Below are 16,369 nucleotides of genomic sequence, written 5' to 3' on the forward strand. Positions count from 1 at the left end.
GCCAAAGCGCTGGGGCTCTCTTGCAAACAGGTACGTTAGCCGCATTCACACCAACTCCCTCCCGCTGAAAGAGTAACGCCACAGTTCCTGAAGGGGGGTGGCGGACTGTAACCTTCACTCTTCCCCTCTCTCCGCTCTGTAAACCCGATTTCATTTCAGATCTCCCGCGTCTGCAACTTTATATTTGCTGAGGAGAAACGAGGGAGGGGGGTAATGAACTTGTGTAGAGAGACTGAGGACCCGGGGCTGCTTCCCCAGAGCAGGTTCAGGGTGGTGGGGGTGCGGCTTAATTGAGACCAGGAGTCAGAGAGAGATGGGACGGAGTGAATCAGAAGGGGTTTTTCTCGGGGCAGGAGGGAAGGTGCCCAAAGGACATGCAGTGACGGGGGTGGGGGGGGCACGGACTGGACGGGAGGAGAGGATTTCTCCGCAGCGGTGGGATCTCCTGAGGGATCTGGAGGGTGGGGATGAGGACTGAAAAGTGGGAAAGAGAGAGGAGGGACAGGTAGGAGAATTCGATCGCAAATCCGCCGCAGCTTGTCTGCAAGTTTAGTCAGGTCATCGGAAATCTGAGATTGTTCAGCAGGGTCGTTAATTCCGATTAATTTCAGGTGACGACCTGGTATCAGAATCGAAGAATGAAGATGAAGCGCACTCAGTACGGCCAGAACCCAGTAAACTCTTGGAACCAGCCAAACTTCAGCGCAGTTTCCTCCCAGGTAAAGAACTGATTACCTCCCACCGCGTCACCTTGAGAGTAACCGTTTCAATCGCTGTGATTCACAGAGGTAGCTTCTCCCTCCCTTGTATAACGTGAATGCAGAGGGTCGGATCAGTGCGGATGAAGCGTTTAAAAATGCACACTCTCCACCGTACACACCCGCCCAGTTTGTGTAATAGCGAGACCCCCGTTTATCAATTCTCTGGTTCGTCTGCGCAGCATGGGCGGGCATGTAAACTCTCAAAACCCGCCACTGTATGAGTACCCGAATTCGCAGTTTCAATTCTTCACTCCCCTCAGCCTGTCGAAAGAGGGAGATGATGTTGATAACAGTTCCACCAGCCCTCCCCTCCCCCCCCCCCACCTCTCCGGTGTTGTTTGGGTGAACTAGCTATTCGCTATCTTCCAGAGAGTCCCACATTGGGGTTATCTGGGACCGAGACTCCATTTCTGCCTCTTTGGGAACTTCCCCAACTCCCCTCCCTCTCAGCCTACCTGGAGACACCGCTTCTCCCTCAATGTTTCCCTGCGGCATTCCTCCTCACCCTCTGGGACTCTGCCTCAGGACTGTTCTTGACCCTGGTCCACTACAGTCATCTCTGCCCGCAGCCCACTACCCTGTTAGCAGCTGAACCCCATTCCCACTGACGCCTGTTGCCTGCAATGACAGTGGAGGGAAGTTTTGTTTATTAATTAAGTAACTATTTGTAAATTGTACATCTGCTTCTCTTTGCAGAGCTTCCCTCTGGTTCAGACCATCTCACCTGGTCAGATGCAGGGCCAAGGTCTCAGCTATGGGCAGGAAACCTTCCACCATAATGGCCAAGTGCTGCCATTTGGGGCACAGAATCCTCCCCTGGAGAATCCAGTCAGCGAAGATCGCCCACCTCACTCCATGCACCAACAATTCCAGAATTCCTCGGCTTCATTCCATCTCCAGATCTCTCAGTTGCCAACCCGGTCTGATTGTTATTTTGGCAACTACAGTTCAGGGCCTGCAATGATTCCAGAGGTTCCATCCGCCACTTTTACCAATCAGATCCCAGGATCGAGCACAGGTCATCCGTCAGTGGGAGTTCTGCCGATCCCAACATTTGAGGATGAGCTGCCGTACATAGCCTTGCCTTCCAGCTACCGTCCCACAGGAGCTGAGTGCTCCTACCCCTCAGGGGCTGGAGTGGCTGGATCAAGTCAAGATGCCTATGTATATCAGAATAATTTGTGCTCAATGCAAAGTGGGTCATCTCCAGGTCAGGTGATGTCCAATCCAATGCTGGATACATCCAATACAAAATCCTTTACATTGGCCAAGCCAATTGGTCAAAGTTTCATTGGGTAAAACTCTATAGTCTAGCAATGAAGAAATATGGGACAGGGAGGCAGAGAAATGTTTTGTATAATTCCACTCTCCCTTGACACTTCCTCTCCCTCTCCCTCTACTTCCCGTCTGTGAGTTTTACAATGTACTTTTACTAGTGTTTTTAAGGGGAGGGTTTGATCTGGAGATGGCTCACATGTTTGAGAGTGTTGTGTACATCTCTGTTTAATAATCACGGATCACAACTTGTCTGGGCTTTTGGTGCAATATCTGCTGAGGGTGGGGCTGTGGGTCCTGAGCACTGTGTTTCTGACACACTCTTGTACATATATAGATGTTGTCTGAAGTATTCTAAAACAACGTCTGTTTTACTTTACTCTTACGTCGATACAAATATTGTTTGAAATAAAGTTTTTACAAGACACAAGCATGTTGTGTGTCTGGTGAGTTTTCTAGGGTGGCATTGCTCTGAAGCAGATTGCAGATTTGGTAAATCCCACAATGCAGGTCAGGAAGAAGGGCAGGTCACATAGTTGCTCTCTCTGACTCTGCGCAACAGAAATCCTAAAGACCTGGCAGATAACCCAGATGTGGGTAAGGCCCGTCATGACTAACTGTGGCTGTCTTTCAAGTTCAAGTGTAATGCCATTCAACTATATACATATAGACCACCAAATAGGACATATAACTCACGCACACTACACAAAGTAATATTACCACTAATTAACTAACAACTAACAAGGTGTATTTATACCATAAGTTAAAGACAGCATAATACTACTGGTGCTTTGTATGTGGTAAGTGGTGTGTGGTGTTGGGGAGTTCAGTAGTCTCATGACAGTAGTTTCCCATCCAAACAGTACTTATTGACTTTAGCCCATCACCCCAATTGGGCATCAGCTTCCAACAACAGCTCGCCAGAGTCCTCTGACCTGAGCCAATCTTTATTTCAAGTTGCCCGAGATGTAATCCATCTTTGATGATCCTTCCTCTCCCAGGGAAGAGGTCTTTGGATTTAGCTCTGGATTTTAGTGGGATGGGATTGCCAGCCCCATGCCCAATCCCTCCTTTCACCGTGAGGCTCGACACTGTCCATGGTGGAGTTCATCCTACCAGTCCTTTTCCTATTGCTCCGATACCTCCTGCCTGATGGTTGAAGGGGGTCAAAGGGATTGTTGGATCTTCTTTATTCAGGAGGAGATTGTCGGGTGGCCACAGGGGAATGTCTACTATTGGGATGACAGATGGTGTCAACCTTCATCCAGATGACTCCCATTAGTCAAGGACAACATGGATCTGTTAAGGGAAGTGTGTGTTCATATTTCTTTATTTATTGTGAAGATCTGGGGAATGTCTAGAGGGCAGCTTCGATTTCCACTCCTCGTTGCCCTTGAATAGAGTGGGGTCCTCTCACCCCCCACCCCCCATTTCAGAGCTACCAATGTGAGTATGGAGTCACTTTGAGTCCTGGCCACACCGTGCCAGGTACAGTGGCAGGGGATTCAGTTCCTTTGCTTCACGCCTCCAAGACACAGGTCCCATCCTGTCACCTAGAACTCTCCGTGGCGTTTGCATTTTTCAATTTTCCTCCTGGTGTGTTTCCTCTTGAGTTTCTTACATCCCATGACAAAACTACTTCGTAAGTTAATTGGCAGCCATAAATTAAATGGACATGGGTGGCAGAAGATTCTGGGGAGAGAATTTTAAATTTATTTATCTAGCAGTACAGCATGAAACAAGACCTTCTGACCCTCCAAGCAACTCCATTCAGCAAATGACCTATCTAACACTAGCCTATCAGAGGATAATTTCCAGTGACCAATTCAGCTACTAAGCTTTTTGACTTTGGACTGTGGGATGAAAGTGGAACACCTGGGGAACCCCATGCTCACACACGAGAACGTTCAAACTCCTTACGGAGGGCACCAGAAATGTGCTTCGAAATCTGATGTCACGAGGTGTAACATTGTCACACTGACACCTAATATTATTTGCCATGTGAGAGAGAACATTTCCAGATACTTTTTAAGTGGAGAATTGGATTAAAGGGAATGGTTCATGAGCTAGTGTAGGTACGATGGGCCAAGTATCTCTTTTCCATGAGACAAATGGAATATATATGATAGAAGGTTTTCTTCCCAGAAGCATGATAAATGTACTGTATATTTGTGTCAGGATAGGATATAATTCCAATAGTCCATAACACCATAAGACATAGGAGCAGAATTAGGCCAATCACCATTTCATCATGGCTGATCCATTTCCCTCTCAGTCCCAATCCCCTGCCTTCATGCCCTGACAATCAAGAACTTATCACCACTGCCTTAGATATACGCAAAGATTTGGCGTCCACATCTGCCTGTGACAATGAATTCTACAGATTCACCACTCTCTGGCTGAAGAAATTCCACTTCTTCTGCATTCTAAATGGGCATCACTCTATTCTGAGGCTGTGTTCTCTGGTCTTTGACTCTCCACTTTCAATCTATTGAGGCCTTTCAATGGTCGATGGCTTTCAATGAGATCCCACACCACCTTCTGAATTCCACTGAGTGGAGGACCAGACCCATTAAACACTCCTCTTACGACAAGCATTTCAATCCCAGAAACATTTTTGTGAATCACCTTTGAACCCTCTCCAATATCAGCACATACTTTCTTAGATAAGGGCCCCCAAACTGCTCACAGTACTCCAAGAGAAGCCTCACCAGTGCCATAAAATACATTACATTCAAGAGAAAATCTGCCGATGATGGAAATCCAGGCAACCCCGAAACATCGACTGTACTCTTTTCCATAGATGCTGAGCTCCTCCAGCATGTCTTGTGTATTGTCAATATCACTTTGTTGCTTTTGTATTCTAGTCCTCTCTAAATTAATTCTTATAATACATTTGCCTCTCTCACCTCTGATGCAACCTGCAAATTATCATGCATGAGGACTCCCGATCCTTTACACCTCAGATTTTTGAATTTTCTCTCTGCTGAGAAAATAACCTACACTTCTATTTCTATTATCACAGTGCGTGATCATGAACTTCTCAATCCTATATTCCATTTGCCACTTCTTTGCCCATTCTCATTTGTCTAATTTCTTCTGCGGTCTCCTGGCTACCTTAACACTACCTGCCACTCCACCTATCTTCATATTGTCCACAAAGCCATCAATTCTGCATCCAAATCATTGACATGTGACATAAAAGGGATTGGACCCAACACAGACCCCCGGTGGAACTGCTTTACTCATGCTAGAATCTTTCCTGTAATACCACGTCGCTTGTTATGCAGCCTCATGTGTGGCACCTTGTCAAAAGCCTTCTGAAAATCCAAGTACACAACATCCGCTGATTCTCCTTTGCCTATCCTGCTTGTTATTTTTCTGACTTTGGCCTATTTTATTGTGTGCTTCCAAGTGCCCCAGTGCCTTATCTTTAATAATGATCTCCAATATCTTCTGAACCACCGAAGTCAGGCTAACTGGCCTATAATTTCCTTTCTCCTGCCACCCTTCCTTCTTAAAGAGCTGAAAGACATTTCCAGTTTCCCGACATACTAATTTCCCACTAATCTTTGCTCTATTATATGCCCTCTCTTTGGCTTTCATGTTGGCTTTGATTTCTCATGTTTGTATCGTCTTTCCGTTAGACTACTTCTACTTTGGTATTGCTCTGTCCTGTGTCTCCCATATTGCTCCCTGAAACTCCAGCCATTGCTGCACTGCCATCATCCACGTTAGTGTTCCTTTCCAATCAACTTTGGCCAGCTTCTCTCTCATATTTCTGTAGTTCCCTTTACTCCACTGGAAAACTGATACATCTGACTTTAGCTTCTCCTTCTCAAATGGTATTTTAAACACTCTGATCACAACACCCAATCCAGAATAGCTTGTGGACCCAATGCATAGCTGCTCTGAAAACCATCTCATAGGCATTCTACAAATTCTCCTGTTGGGGTCCAGCCCCAACCTAATTTTCCCAATCTACTTGCATATTGAAATGCCCTATGACTATGCCCCTTTGACATGCAATTTCTATCTCTCGTTGTAGTTTGTACACCACCTCTTTGTTACTCTTTGCATTTCTGTATATAACTCCCACCGGCGTCTTGTTACCCTTGCATTCCCTTAGCTCTATCCAAAATGACTCAAGACCTTCTTACCCTATGTTACCGCTTTCTCATGACTTTACATTTTTTTACCAACACAGCCACCCCACCCTTCTCTGACTACTTGCCAGACCTTTCGATACAAAGCGTATCCTTATTAAGTCCCAGCTATAATTTTCTTTCAGCCATGATTCAGTGATGCCTGCTCTGCCATACATACCAATCTGTAACTGTGTTACAAGTTCATGCACCTTATTCAGTAGGCCTTGTAAATTCAAATATAACATGTCCACTCCTGTATTCATCACCTTTTTCAATGTTGTCCCCCTTTCACATTGCAACTCATCCTATTGACAGAAATATTGCCATATCACCAGCATTTCACTACACACTGCCCCTATTGTAAACTACTTACCCCATCCTCAGCCCTAACACTCTGGTTCCCATACCCCTGCCAAATCAGTTTAAATCCTCCTGAACATCTTTAGTAAACCTGCCCACTAGGATATTGTTTCCTCTGAGATTCAGGTGCAACCCGTCCCTTTTGTACGTTGTAATTTCTCCAGAAGAGATCTAAATGACCAGAAAGCTGAACCCCAAGCACCTCATCAGTTCCTCATTCATCCATTCATCTGTCTAATCATCCTACTCTCATACTCGCTGGTGCATGGCACATATGCTGCTGAGAGAATTGAATACAGTTCTGCTTCTTTTATGTAGGGGATTGGTGAGACCATCACTGGAGTACTGCAGTCAATGTTGGTCTCCTATTTCTAAGGAAGGATATTAATGCATTACAATAACTTAGAGAAGGTTTATAAGATGTTTCCAGATTAAGCTGCACAAAAAATAGGTGCTAACATCATTCATACATTTGCCAAAGCCTACAAGACATGAAAACTACATTCAACACCAGGAAGACCAAAAGTCATCCTCCTCTGCTCCGTCACACAGCTCCCAAAAGTAAAGCTTCAGAAAAAGTCCCTGGAAAATATAATCACCTCTCAGGAGAGTCACCTCTAACAAGTGCCTAAGTTCACTAGAAGCATAACAAAAGCACAATGTTGGTATTCTTTCCTGTTCTCGCATGCCCAGCTTTGAATGGATATACTCAGTTGGCAGGATTGAGCGGACTGTGATGTTCATATGTCTGACACTGGAATACAGGCTCTATCACAGGAGGGGAATACTGAGTGGACAGAGGGAAAGATTCAAACTTGAATGTCCTTAAAGTGTCCTTGATGAAAATCCTTTAACAACATCCTGCTTGGGAGGTAGGTCAAGATGGTTCATTTGGTTGGCCATGCAAGGTGAGATGGTAAATTGGATTAGACATTAGTTATGTGGGACAAGCCAGAGAATGGTAGTCGATGGTTGCCTCTCTGATTGGAGGCCTGTGACTAGTGGAGTGCCGCAGAGATCACTGCTGGGTCCATTGTTGTTTGTCATCACTATCAGTGATCTGGATGATAATTTGGCTAACTGGATCAGCAAGTTTGTGGATGATGTCAAGATTGAGGGTGTTGTGGACAGCGAGGAAGACTATCAGAGCTTGCATTGGGATCTGGACCAGATGGAAAAACGGGCTAAAAGATGGCAGATGGAATTCAGTGTAGCCAAGTGCAAGGAGTTGCACTTTGTCTGTCCAACTAGGCGGGTCTTACACAATGAACGGTAGCGCATTGAGGAGTGGTGGTCCATAACCATCACAGGTAAATATTAAAGAAAGCTTTTAGCATTTTGGCTTTCATGGATCAAAGTATTGAGTACAGCAGTTGGGATTTTATGTCAAGGTTCTATAAGACACTGGTGAAGCCTAGCATGGAGGATCGTGAGCAGCTTCGGTCACCTCCCTGCAGGAATGATATAACTTGGGTTTAAAGAGTCATAGAGACTCATAAAGGGTATTTATCTGGTAGCAATGGGTTGGATTGATATTGATCAGAGTAGGTATATGGGGGTGGAGAGTTGGATATATTCATTAGGGTAGATACGTGGGAGAGAGGGTTGAATGTACTGATTAGGTTACATATGTGGAAGAGCTGGTTGGATATATTGATTAGGGTAGGTATGTGCGAGAGATGGTTTTATCTCTTCATTATAGTAGGTATGTGCAAGAGAGGGGTTTATCTCTTAATTATGGTAGATATGTGGGAGGGAAGGTTCGATTGATATTGATTAGTGTAAGTATGTGGGAGTGGAGGGTGGGAGATATGCACTAGCGCAGGTATGTGGAAGGAAGGGTTGGATATATTGATTAGATAGGTATGTGGGAGGGAAGAGTTAGATTGATATTGATTAGGGTCAGTATGTGGGGGGATGGGTTGGATCGATTGATTACTGTACGTATGTGGGTTGGAAGTGTTGAATGTACTGATTAGGTTAGTTATGTGGGATGGTAGGTTGGATTGGTATTGTTTAGGGTAGGTATGTGGGTGGGAGGTTTGGATATATTGATTAGGGTCGGTATGTGGGAGGGAGGTTTGGATTGATATTGATTAGATTAGGTATGTGGGAGGGAGGGTTGAATGTACTGATTAGGTTAGGTATGTGGAAGGGATGGTTGGATATATTCATTATGGTAGGTATGTGCGAGAGAGGGTTTTATCTCTTCATTATGGTAGGAATGTGGGAGGGAAGGTTCGATTGATATTGATTAGTGTAAGAATGTGGGAGGGGAGGGTGGGATATATGCATTAGCGCAGGTATGTGGAAGGGAGGGTTGGATATATTGATGAGATAGGTATGTGGGAGTGAAGAGTTAGATTGATATTGATTAGGGTAGGTATGTGGGAGAAAATGGTTGGATGTTTTGATTAGGGTAGGTATGTGGGAGTGTGGGTTGAATGTACTGATTAGGTTAGTTATGTGGGATGGTAGGTTGGATTGGTATTGTTTAGGTTAGGTATGTGGGAGGGTGGGTTGAATGTACTGATTAGGTTAGGTATGTGGAAGGGATGGTTGGATATATTGATTAGGGTAGGTATGTGTGAGAGATGGTTTTATCTCTTCATTATGATAGGTATGTGGGAGGGAAGGTTCGATTGATATTGATTAGTGTAAGTATGTGGGAGGGGAGGGTGGGATATATGCATTAGCGCAGGTATGTGGAAGAGAGGGTTGGATATATTGATTAGATAGGTATGTGGGAGGGAAGAGTTAGATTGATATTGATTAGGGTCGGTATGTGGGGGGGATGGGTTGGATCTATTGATTAGTGTACGTATGTGGGTTGGAAGTGTTGGATGTATTGATTAGGGTAGGTATGTGGGTGGAAATGGTTGGATGTTTTGATTAGGGTAGGTATGTGGTAGGGTGGGTTGAATGTACTGATTAGGTTAGGTATGTGGAAGGGTTGGTTGTATTGGTATTGTTTAGGGTAGATATGTTGGAGGGATGGTTGGATATATTGATTAGGGTAGGTATGTGCGAGAGAGGGTTTGATATATTGATTATGCTACGTGTGTGGGAGGGAGGGTTCAATTGATATTGATTAATGTAACTATGTGAGAGGGGAGGGTTGGATGCATGCATTAGCGCAGGTATGTGGAAGGGAGGGTTGGATATATTGATTAGGGTAGGTATGTGGGAGGGACGAGTTAGATTGATATTGATTAGGGTCGGTATGTGTTGGGGATGGGTTGGATCTATTGATTAGTGTACGTATGTGCGTTGGAAGTGTTGGATGTATTGATTCGGGTTGGTATGTGGGAGGGAAGGGTTGGATGTATTGATTAGGTAGGTATGTGGGAGGGATGGTTGAATTGATATTGATTAGGGTAGGTACGTTGGTGGGAATGTTGAATATATTGATTAGGGTAGATATGTGGAAGAGAGGGTTTGATATAATGATGATGGTAGGTATGTGGTAGGGACAGTTGGATTGATATTGATTAGAGTAGGTATATGGCGGCGTAGAGTTGGATATATTGATTAGGGTTGGTATGTGGGAGGGAGGTTTGGATATATTGATTATGGTAGTTATGTAGGTGGGAGGTTTGAATTGATATTGATTGGCGTAGGTATGTGGGAGGGAGGGTTGAATGTATTGATTAAGGTAGGTATGTGGGAGGGTAGGTTGGATTGGTATTGTTTAGGGTAGGTATGTGGGAGGGAAGGTTGGATATATTGATTAGGGTAGGTATGCGGGAGGGAGGTATGGATTGATATTGATTAGGGTAGGTATGTGGGAGTGTGGGTTGAATGTACTGATTAGGTTAGGTATGTGGGAGGGTGGGTTCAATTAATATTGATTAGTGTAAGTATGTGAGAGGGGAGGGTTGGATGCATGCATTAGCGCAGGTATGTGGAAGGGAGGATTGGATATATTGATTAGGGTAGGTATGTGGGAGGGAAGAGTTATATTGATATTGATTAGGGTCGGTATGTGTTGGGGATGGATTGGATCTATTGATTAGTGCATGTATGTGCGTTGTAAGTGTTGGATGTATTGATTCGGGTTGATATGTGGGAAGGAGGGTTTGATATAATGATGATGGTAGGTAAGTGGTAGGGACAGTTGGATATTGATTAGAGTATTGATATTGATTAGAGTAGGTATATGGCGGCGTAGAGTTGGATATACTGATTAGGGTAGGTATGTGGGAGGGAGGTTTGGATATATTGATTAGGGAAGGTATGTGGGAGAGAGGGTTTGATATATTGATTAGGGTCGGTATGTGGGAGGGAAGGGTTGGTTATATTGATTATGGTAGTTATGTGGGTGGGAGGTTTGGATTGATATTGATTAGCGTAGGTATGTGGGAGGGAGGGTTGAATGTATTGATTAAGGTAGGTATGTGAGAGGGTAGTTTGGATTGGTATTGTTTAGGGTACGTATGTGGGAGGGAGGGTTGGATATATTGATTAGGGTAGGTATGTGGGAGCGAGGTATGGATTGATATTGATTAGGGTAGGTATGTGGGAGCGAGGTATGGATTGATATTGATTAGGGTAGGTATGTGGGAGGGTGGGTTGGATATATTGATTTGGGTAGGTATGTGGGAGGGAAGGTTAGATTGATATTGATTAGGGTAGGTATGTGGGAGGGAAGAGTTAGATTGATATTGATTAGGTTCGGTATGTGGGGGGATGGGTTGGATCTATTGATTAGTGTACGTATGTGGGTTGGAAGTGTTGGATGTATTGATTAGGATTGTAATGTGGTAGGGGAGGGTTGGATGTATTGATTAGGGTAGGTATGTGGGAGGAAAGGGTTGGATGTTTTGATTAGTGTAGGTATGTGGGAGGAAAGGGTTGGATGTTTTGATTAGTGTAGGTATGTGGGAGGGATGCTTGAATTGATATTGATTAGGGTAGGTACGTTGGAGGGAATGTTGGATATATTGATTAGGGTAGATATGCAAGAGAGAGGGTTTGATATTTATATTATGGTAGGTATGTGGTAAGGAGAGTTGGATTGATATTGATTAGAGTTGGTATATGGCGGCTTAGAGTTCGATATATTGATTAGGGTAGGTATGTTGGAGGGCGGGTTGGATATATAGATTACAGTAAGTATGTGGGAGGGAAGAGTTAGATTGATATTGATTAGCATAGGTATATTGGTGGGAAGAGTTGGATGTATTAATTATTGTAGGTATGAGGGAGGGAGGGTTAATTATATTGATTAGGGTGGGTATGTGCAAGGGCTAGATTTAATAGAGTAGATATATGGGAGTGAGTGTTCGATATATTGATTAAGGTAGGTATGTGGGAGGGTGCGTTAAATATATAGACTAGGGTAGGCATGTTGGAGGGAGGGTTGGGTATATTGATTCAGGTAGGTATGTGTGAGTGGAGACTTGGATATACTGATTAGGGTAGGATTACGGGAGGGATGGTTTGATATATTGATTTGGGTAGGTATGTGGTGTGGTTGGATATATTGATTTGGGTAGATATGTCTGAGGGTGGGTTGGAAATATTGTTTAGGGTTGGTATGTTGGAGGGGAGCGTCGGATTGATATTGATTAGGGTAGGTGTGTGAGACTGAGGGTTGGATATATTGATTAGGGTAGGCGTGCACGAGGAAAGGGTTAGATTGATATTGATTATGGGAGGTATGTGGGAGTAAGGGTTCGATTGATATTGATTAAGGTAGGTATGTGGGATGGTAGGTTGGATTGGTATTGTTTAGGGTAGGTATGTGGGAGGGAGGTTTGGATATATTGATTAGGGTAGGTATGTGGGAGGGTGGGTTGAATGTACTGATTAGGGTAGGTATGTGCGAGAGATGGTTTTATCTCTTCATTATGGTAGGTATGTGCGAGGGAAGGTTCGATTGATATTGATTAGTGTAAGTATGTGAGAGGGATGAGTTAGATTGATATTGATTAGGGTCGGTATGTGGGGGGGATGGGTTGGATCTATTGATTAGTGTACGTATGTGGGTTGGAAGTGTTGGATGTATTGATTAGGTTTGCTATGTGGGAGGGAAGGGTTGGATGTTTTGATTAGGGTAGGTATGTGGGAGGGATGCTTGAATTGATATTGATTAGGGTAGGTATGTTGGAGGGAACGTTGGATATATTGATTAGGGTAGATTTGCAAGAGAGAGGGTTTAATATATATATTATGGTAGGTATGTGGTAGTGCGAGTTGGATTGATATTGATTAGAGTCTGTATATGGCGGCTTAGAGTTGGATGTATTGATTAGGGTAGTTATGTTGGAGGGCGGGTTGGATATATTGATTACGGTAGGTATGTGGGGGGAAGAGTGAGATTGATATTGATTAGGGTAGGTATATGGGAGGGAAGGGTTGGATGTAATGATTAGGGTAGGTATTTGGGAGGGAAGGGTTAGATCAGGGGTGAGCAAACTTTTTGACTTGTGGGCCACAAAGGGTTCTAAAATTTGACAGGGGGGCCGGACCAGGAGCAGATGGATGGAGTGTTTTGGTAATACACCTCATAAGAGAAAATAAAATATCGTGGGATATGTAGAAAACATGTGCTTTAATTTCAATTGAAAATGAACAAATGCATTACAACAAAATATCTGTCTTTGAAGTCCCATGGTATTTAGCTATTTATTGAAATGACTTTTAAAACACTGAAAATTAAATGAATAAAATACAGCTTTTTTTAATAGTAACAGTTATTATTTTAAAGCACTGAAAATTCTGTTATCCTTCAAGATATTATCATCATCACTGTCCTCCTGACTGTCTTTATTTCAAAAACGGTAGGAGATGCAGGTCTACTTGTCCTGCTCCTTCTTACTCAATTGTCCCCTGTGCCAAAACTCAACAACGACTTGCACAATGACAGAACAGTGAGAGCGCGCCAGTATGCGGAGCGCGTTATTTGATCTGGAGCACATTTTTTATTTTGAGAACGTACGTGCACCTGCGCACTACTCATGTCCATCACTTAACAGAAATGACTTGTAACATGTAAGGCTTATTGAAAAAAATATTTTCAAATGCATTTTTTACATAACACAACGAAGAAACTTATTTTTAATTTCAGTGGGAACAGTGTTGTTGGTCTCCCTTTTTAGCCAGCGCATCAAAGTCTGGATTTAGTTTTGTTGTGGCGATTCTCAGGATGGATCTGAGGTGTTGGTCAGTTAACTTGGATCTGTGGCTGGCTTTGTTGATGTTCATGACGCTGAATGCCTGTTCACACAAATAGGTCGAGCCGAACAACGCCAGCATCTTCTGTGCCGTCCTCCGGAGGTTTGGAAACACCTCTTTACCAAGTGAAGCATAAAGGTCATTCAGTTTAAGAGAGTTGAACTTCTCTTTTAAGACAGGGTCAGACTGAAGGTCGATCAGTTCCAGCTGTAGCTCCTCTGGTGCTGTTTCAGGATCTTGTGACAGGGGACAGGCCACCAACTGAAGTGACTTGTCAATTTTTTCAAAATCAGAAAAGCGACGGCAGAATTCTCTGTGCAGCGCATCCAGTGACGCGCTGTATTTTTTCACATTTGCGCCGGCCTCTTCCAGCGTGGCTAGTGTGGGAAAATGAGTGAATAACTTATTCAAAATTTGCCTGGAGAAAAAAGCCAGCTTGGATTTAAAAGTTTTCACGTTTGTGTACATGTCATGCACAAACTGATCCTTCCCCTGTAGCTTCACGTTCAGTTCATTCATGTGTGAAAATATATCCACAACAAACGCAAAGTCACAAAGCCAGCTCTTGTTGCTCAGCTCAGGAAATTCGCCGGCCTTCCTCAGTAACTCCAAAAATGCACCGATCTCCTCTTTGAGCTCCCATACTCGTTGAAACACTTTGCCCAAACTTAACCAGCGGACACGGGAGTGATAAAGTAGGTCCTGGTGATCCAGGAACGTGATGAACTGACGGTGCTGAAGTCCCCTTGCACGTATAAAGTTGACAAGTTTTACGACAGGATTCACAACATGTTTCAGTTGTAATACCGATTTACATAGAGATTCCTGGTGGATGATGCAGTGAAGGAAAATAACATCCTTGTCAGGATTTTCATCTTTCACTTTATTCTGTATTCTCCTCAGCAGGCCGACATTTTTCCCCGTCAAATTAGGAGATCCATCTGTGGTGAAGTGGATAAGTTTACTCCAAGGGAGCTTCATATTTTCGATGACAGCAGACACCCGGTCATACAAGTCCTCGCCCCGTGTTTTTCCTTTCAGAGACTCCATTGTCAAAAACTCCTCCGTTATTTCAAAAGTATTGTTAATTCCTCAGATAAAAATGAGGAGCTGAGCGGTGTCTTTTACATCGTTGCTTTCATCCAGTGCTAATGAATATAACGTGAACGACTCTGCCTTTTTATTTAAGTCGCTGGTTATATCTTCATCTATCAGTTCCACACGGCGAGTCACTGTCTGCGTGATAAACTGATTTTTTCAAATTTGTTTTTGCTCTCCGGACACAATACACCTGCTGTCTCCATCATACATTCTTTTAAAAACTCGCCTTCAGACAGAGGCTTGCTGGCCTTTGCTAATTTGAATGACAGCATAAAACTCGCCTTGGTACTTGACTCATGAATGGCAGTTTGACGGTGAAAAACATTTTGTTGAGCCTGTAAATTAGCTGCCAACCTCTGAGCATTAGCTTCCCGTTCTTTCGTTGACTGGATGCTAGCATAGTTGGCATGTTTTGTGGCAAAGTGACGGCTGATATTATATTCTTTAAAAATCGCCACAGTCTCTTGCCATATCAGGCATACAGCAGTTGATCGGTGTACGGTAAAAAGATATTTAGTTGTCCACTCCTTATTAAACATCGAACATTCTCTATCCACTTTTCTTTTCTTAGCTCCACTCATCTTTACAGAAGGGGTGAGAGGTCAAAGAGTAAAGCGCAAATGTGGAGTAATACGCTGCACCTCAACAAAGGTCAATGTGTGTAGAGTGCGTCATCTATTGGGAAAACGCCAGAATTGCGGGGAAAAAACCTTAACAAGGTTTATTAATATAATTTCATCAAGTTCTGCAGGCCAGATTAAAAAGCTTAATGGGCCGCATATGGCCCCCCAGGCCGTCGTTTGCCCATGCCTGGGTTAGATTGATAATGATTAGGGTTGGTATTTCGGGAAGAAGAGTTGTATGTATTGATTAGAGTAGGTAAGTGGGAGGGAAGTGCTGGATGTATTAATTAGGGTAGGTATGTGTGAGGAAAGGGTTGGATGTATTGATTAGGGTAGGTATGTGGGAGGGAGGGTGGAATTGATATTGATTAGGGTAGGTATGTTGGACAGATGATTGGATATATTGATTAGGGTAGGTATGTGAGAGACAGGGTTTGATAAATTGATTATAGTAGGTATGTGGTAGGGAGAGTTGGATTGATATTGATTAAAGTAGGTATATGGGGGCGTAGAGTTGGATGTATTGATTAGGGTAGGTTTGTGGGAGGGAAGGTTAGTTATATTGATTAGGGTGGGTATGTGCAAGGGCTAGTTAGATATATTTAATAGAGTAGATATATGGGAGTGAGTGTTCGATATATTGATTAAGGTAGGTATGTGGGAGGGAGCTTTTCATATATTGATTAGGGTAGGCATGTTGGAGGGGGGGGTTGGATATATTGATTCAGGTAGGTATGTGTGACTGAAGAGTTGGATATACTGATTAGGGTAGGATTACGGGAGGGATGGTTGGATATTTTGATTAGGGTAGGTCTGTTGAAGGGAGGGTTGGATGTATTGATTAGGGTAGGTATGTGGGGGGAGGGTTGGATATATTGATTAGGGTAGGTATGTGGGAGGGAAGAGTTTGATTAATATTGAT

Source organism: Hypanus sabinus, chromosome 7 (assembly GCF_030144855.1).
Source record: "Hypanus sabinus isolate sHypSab1 chromosome 7, sHypSab1.hap1, whole genome shotgun sequence".
In the NCBI taxonomy this organism is placed as follows: Eukaryota; Metazoa; Chordata; class Chondrichthyes; order Myliobatiformes; family Dasyatidae; genus Hypanus; species Hypanus sabinus.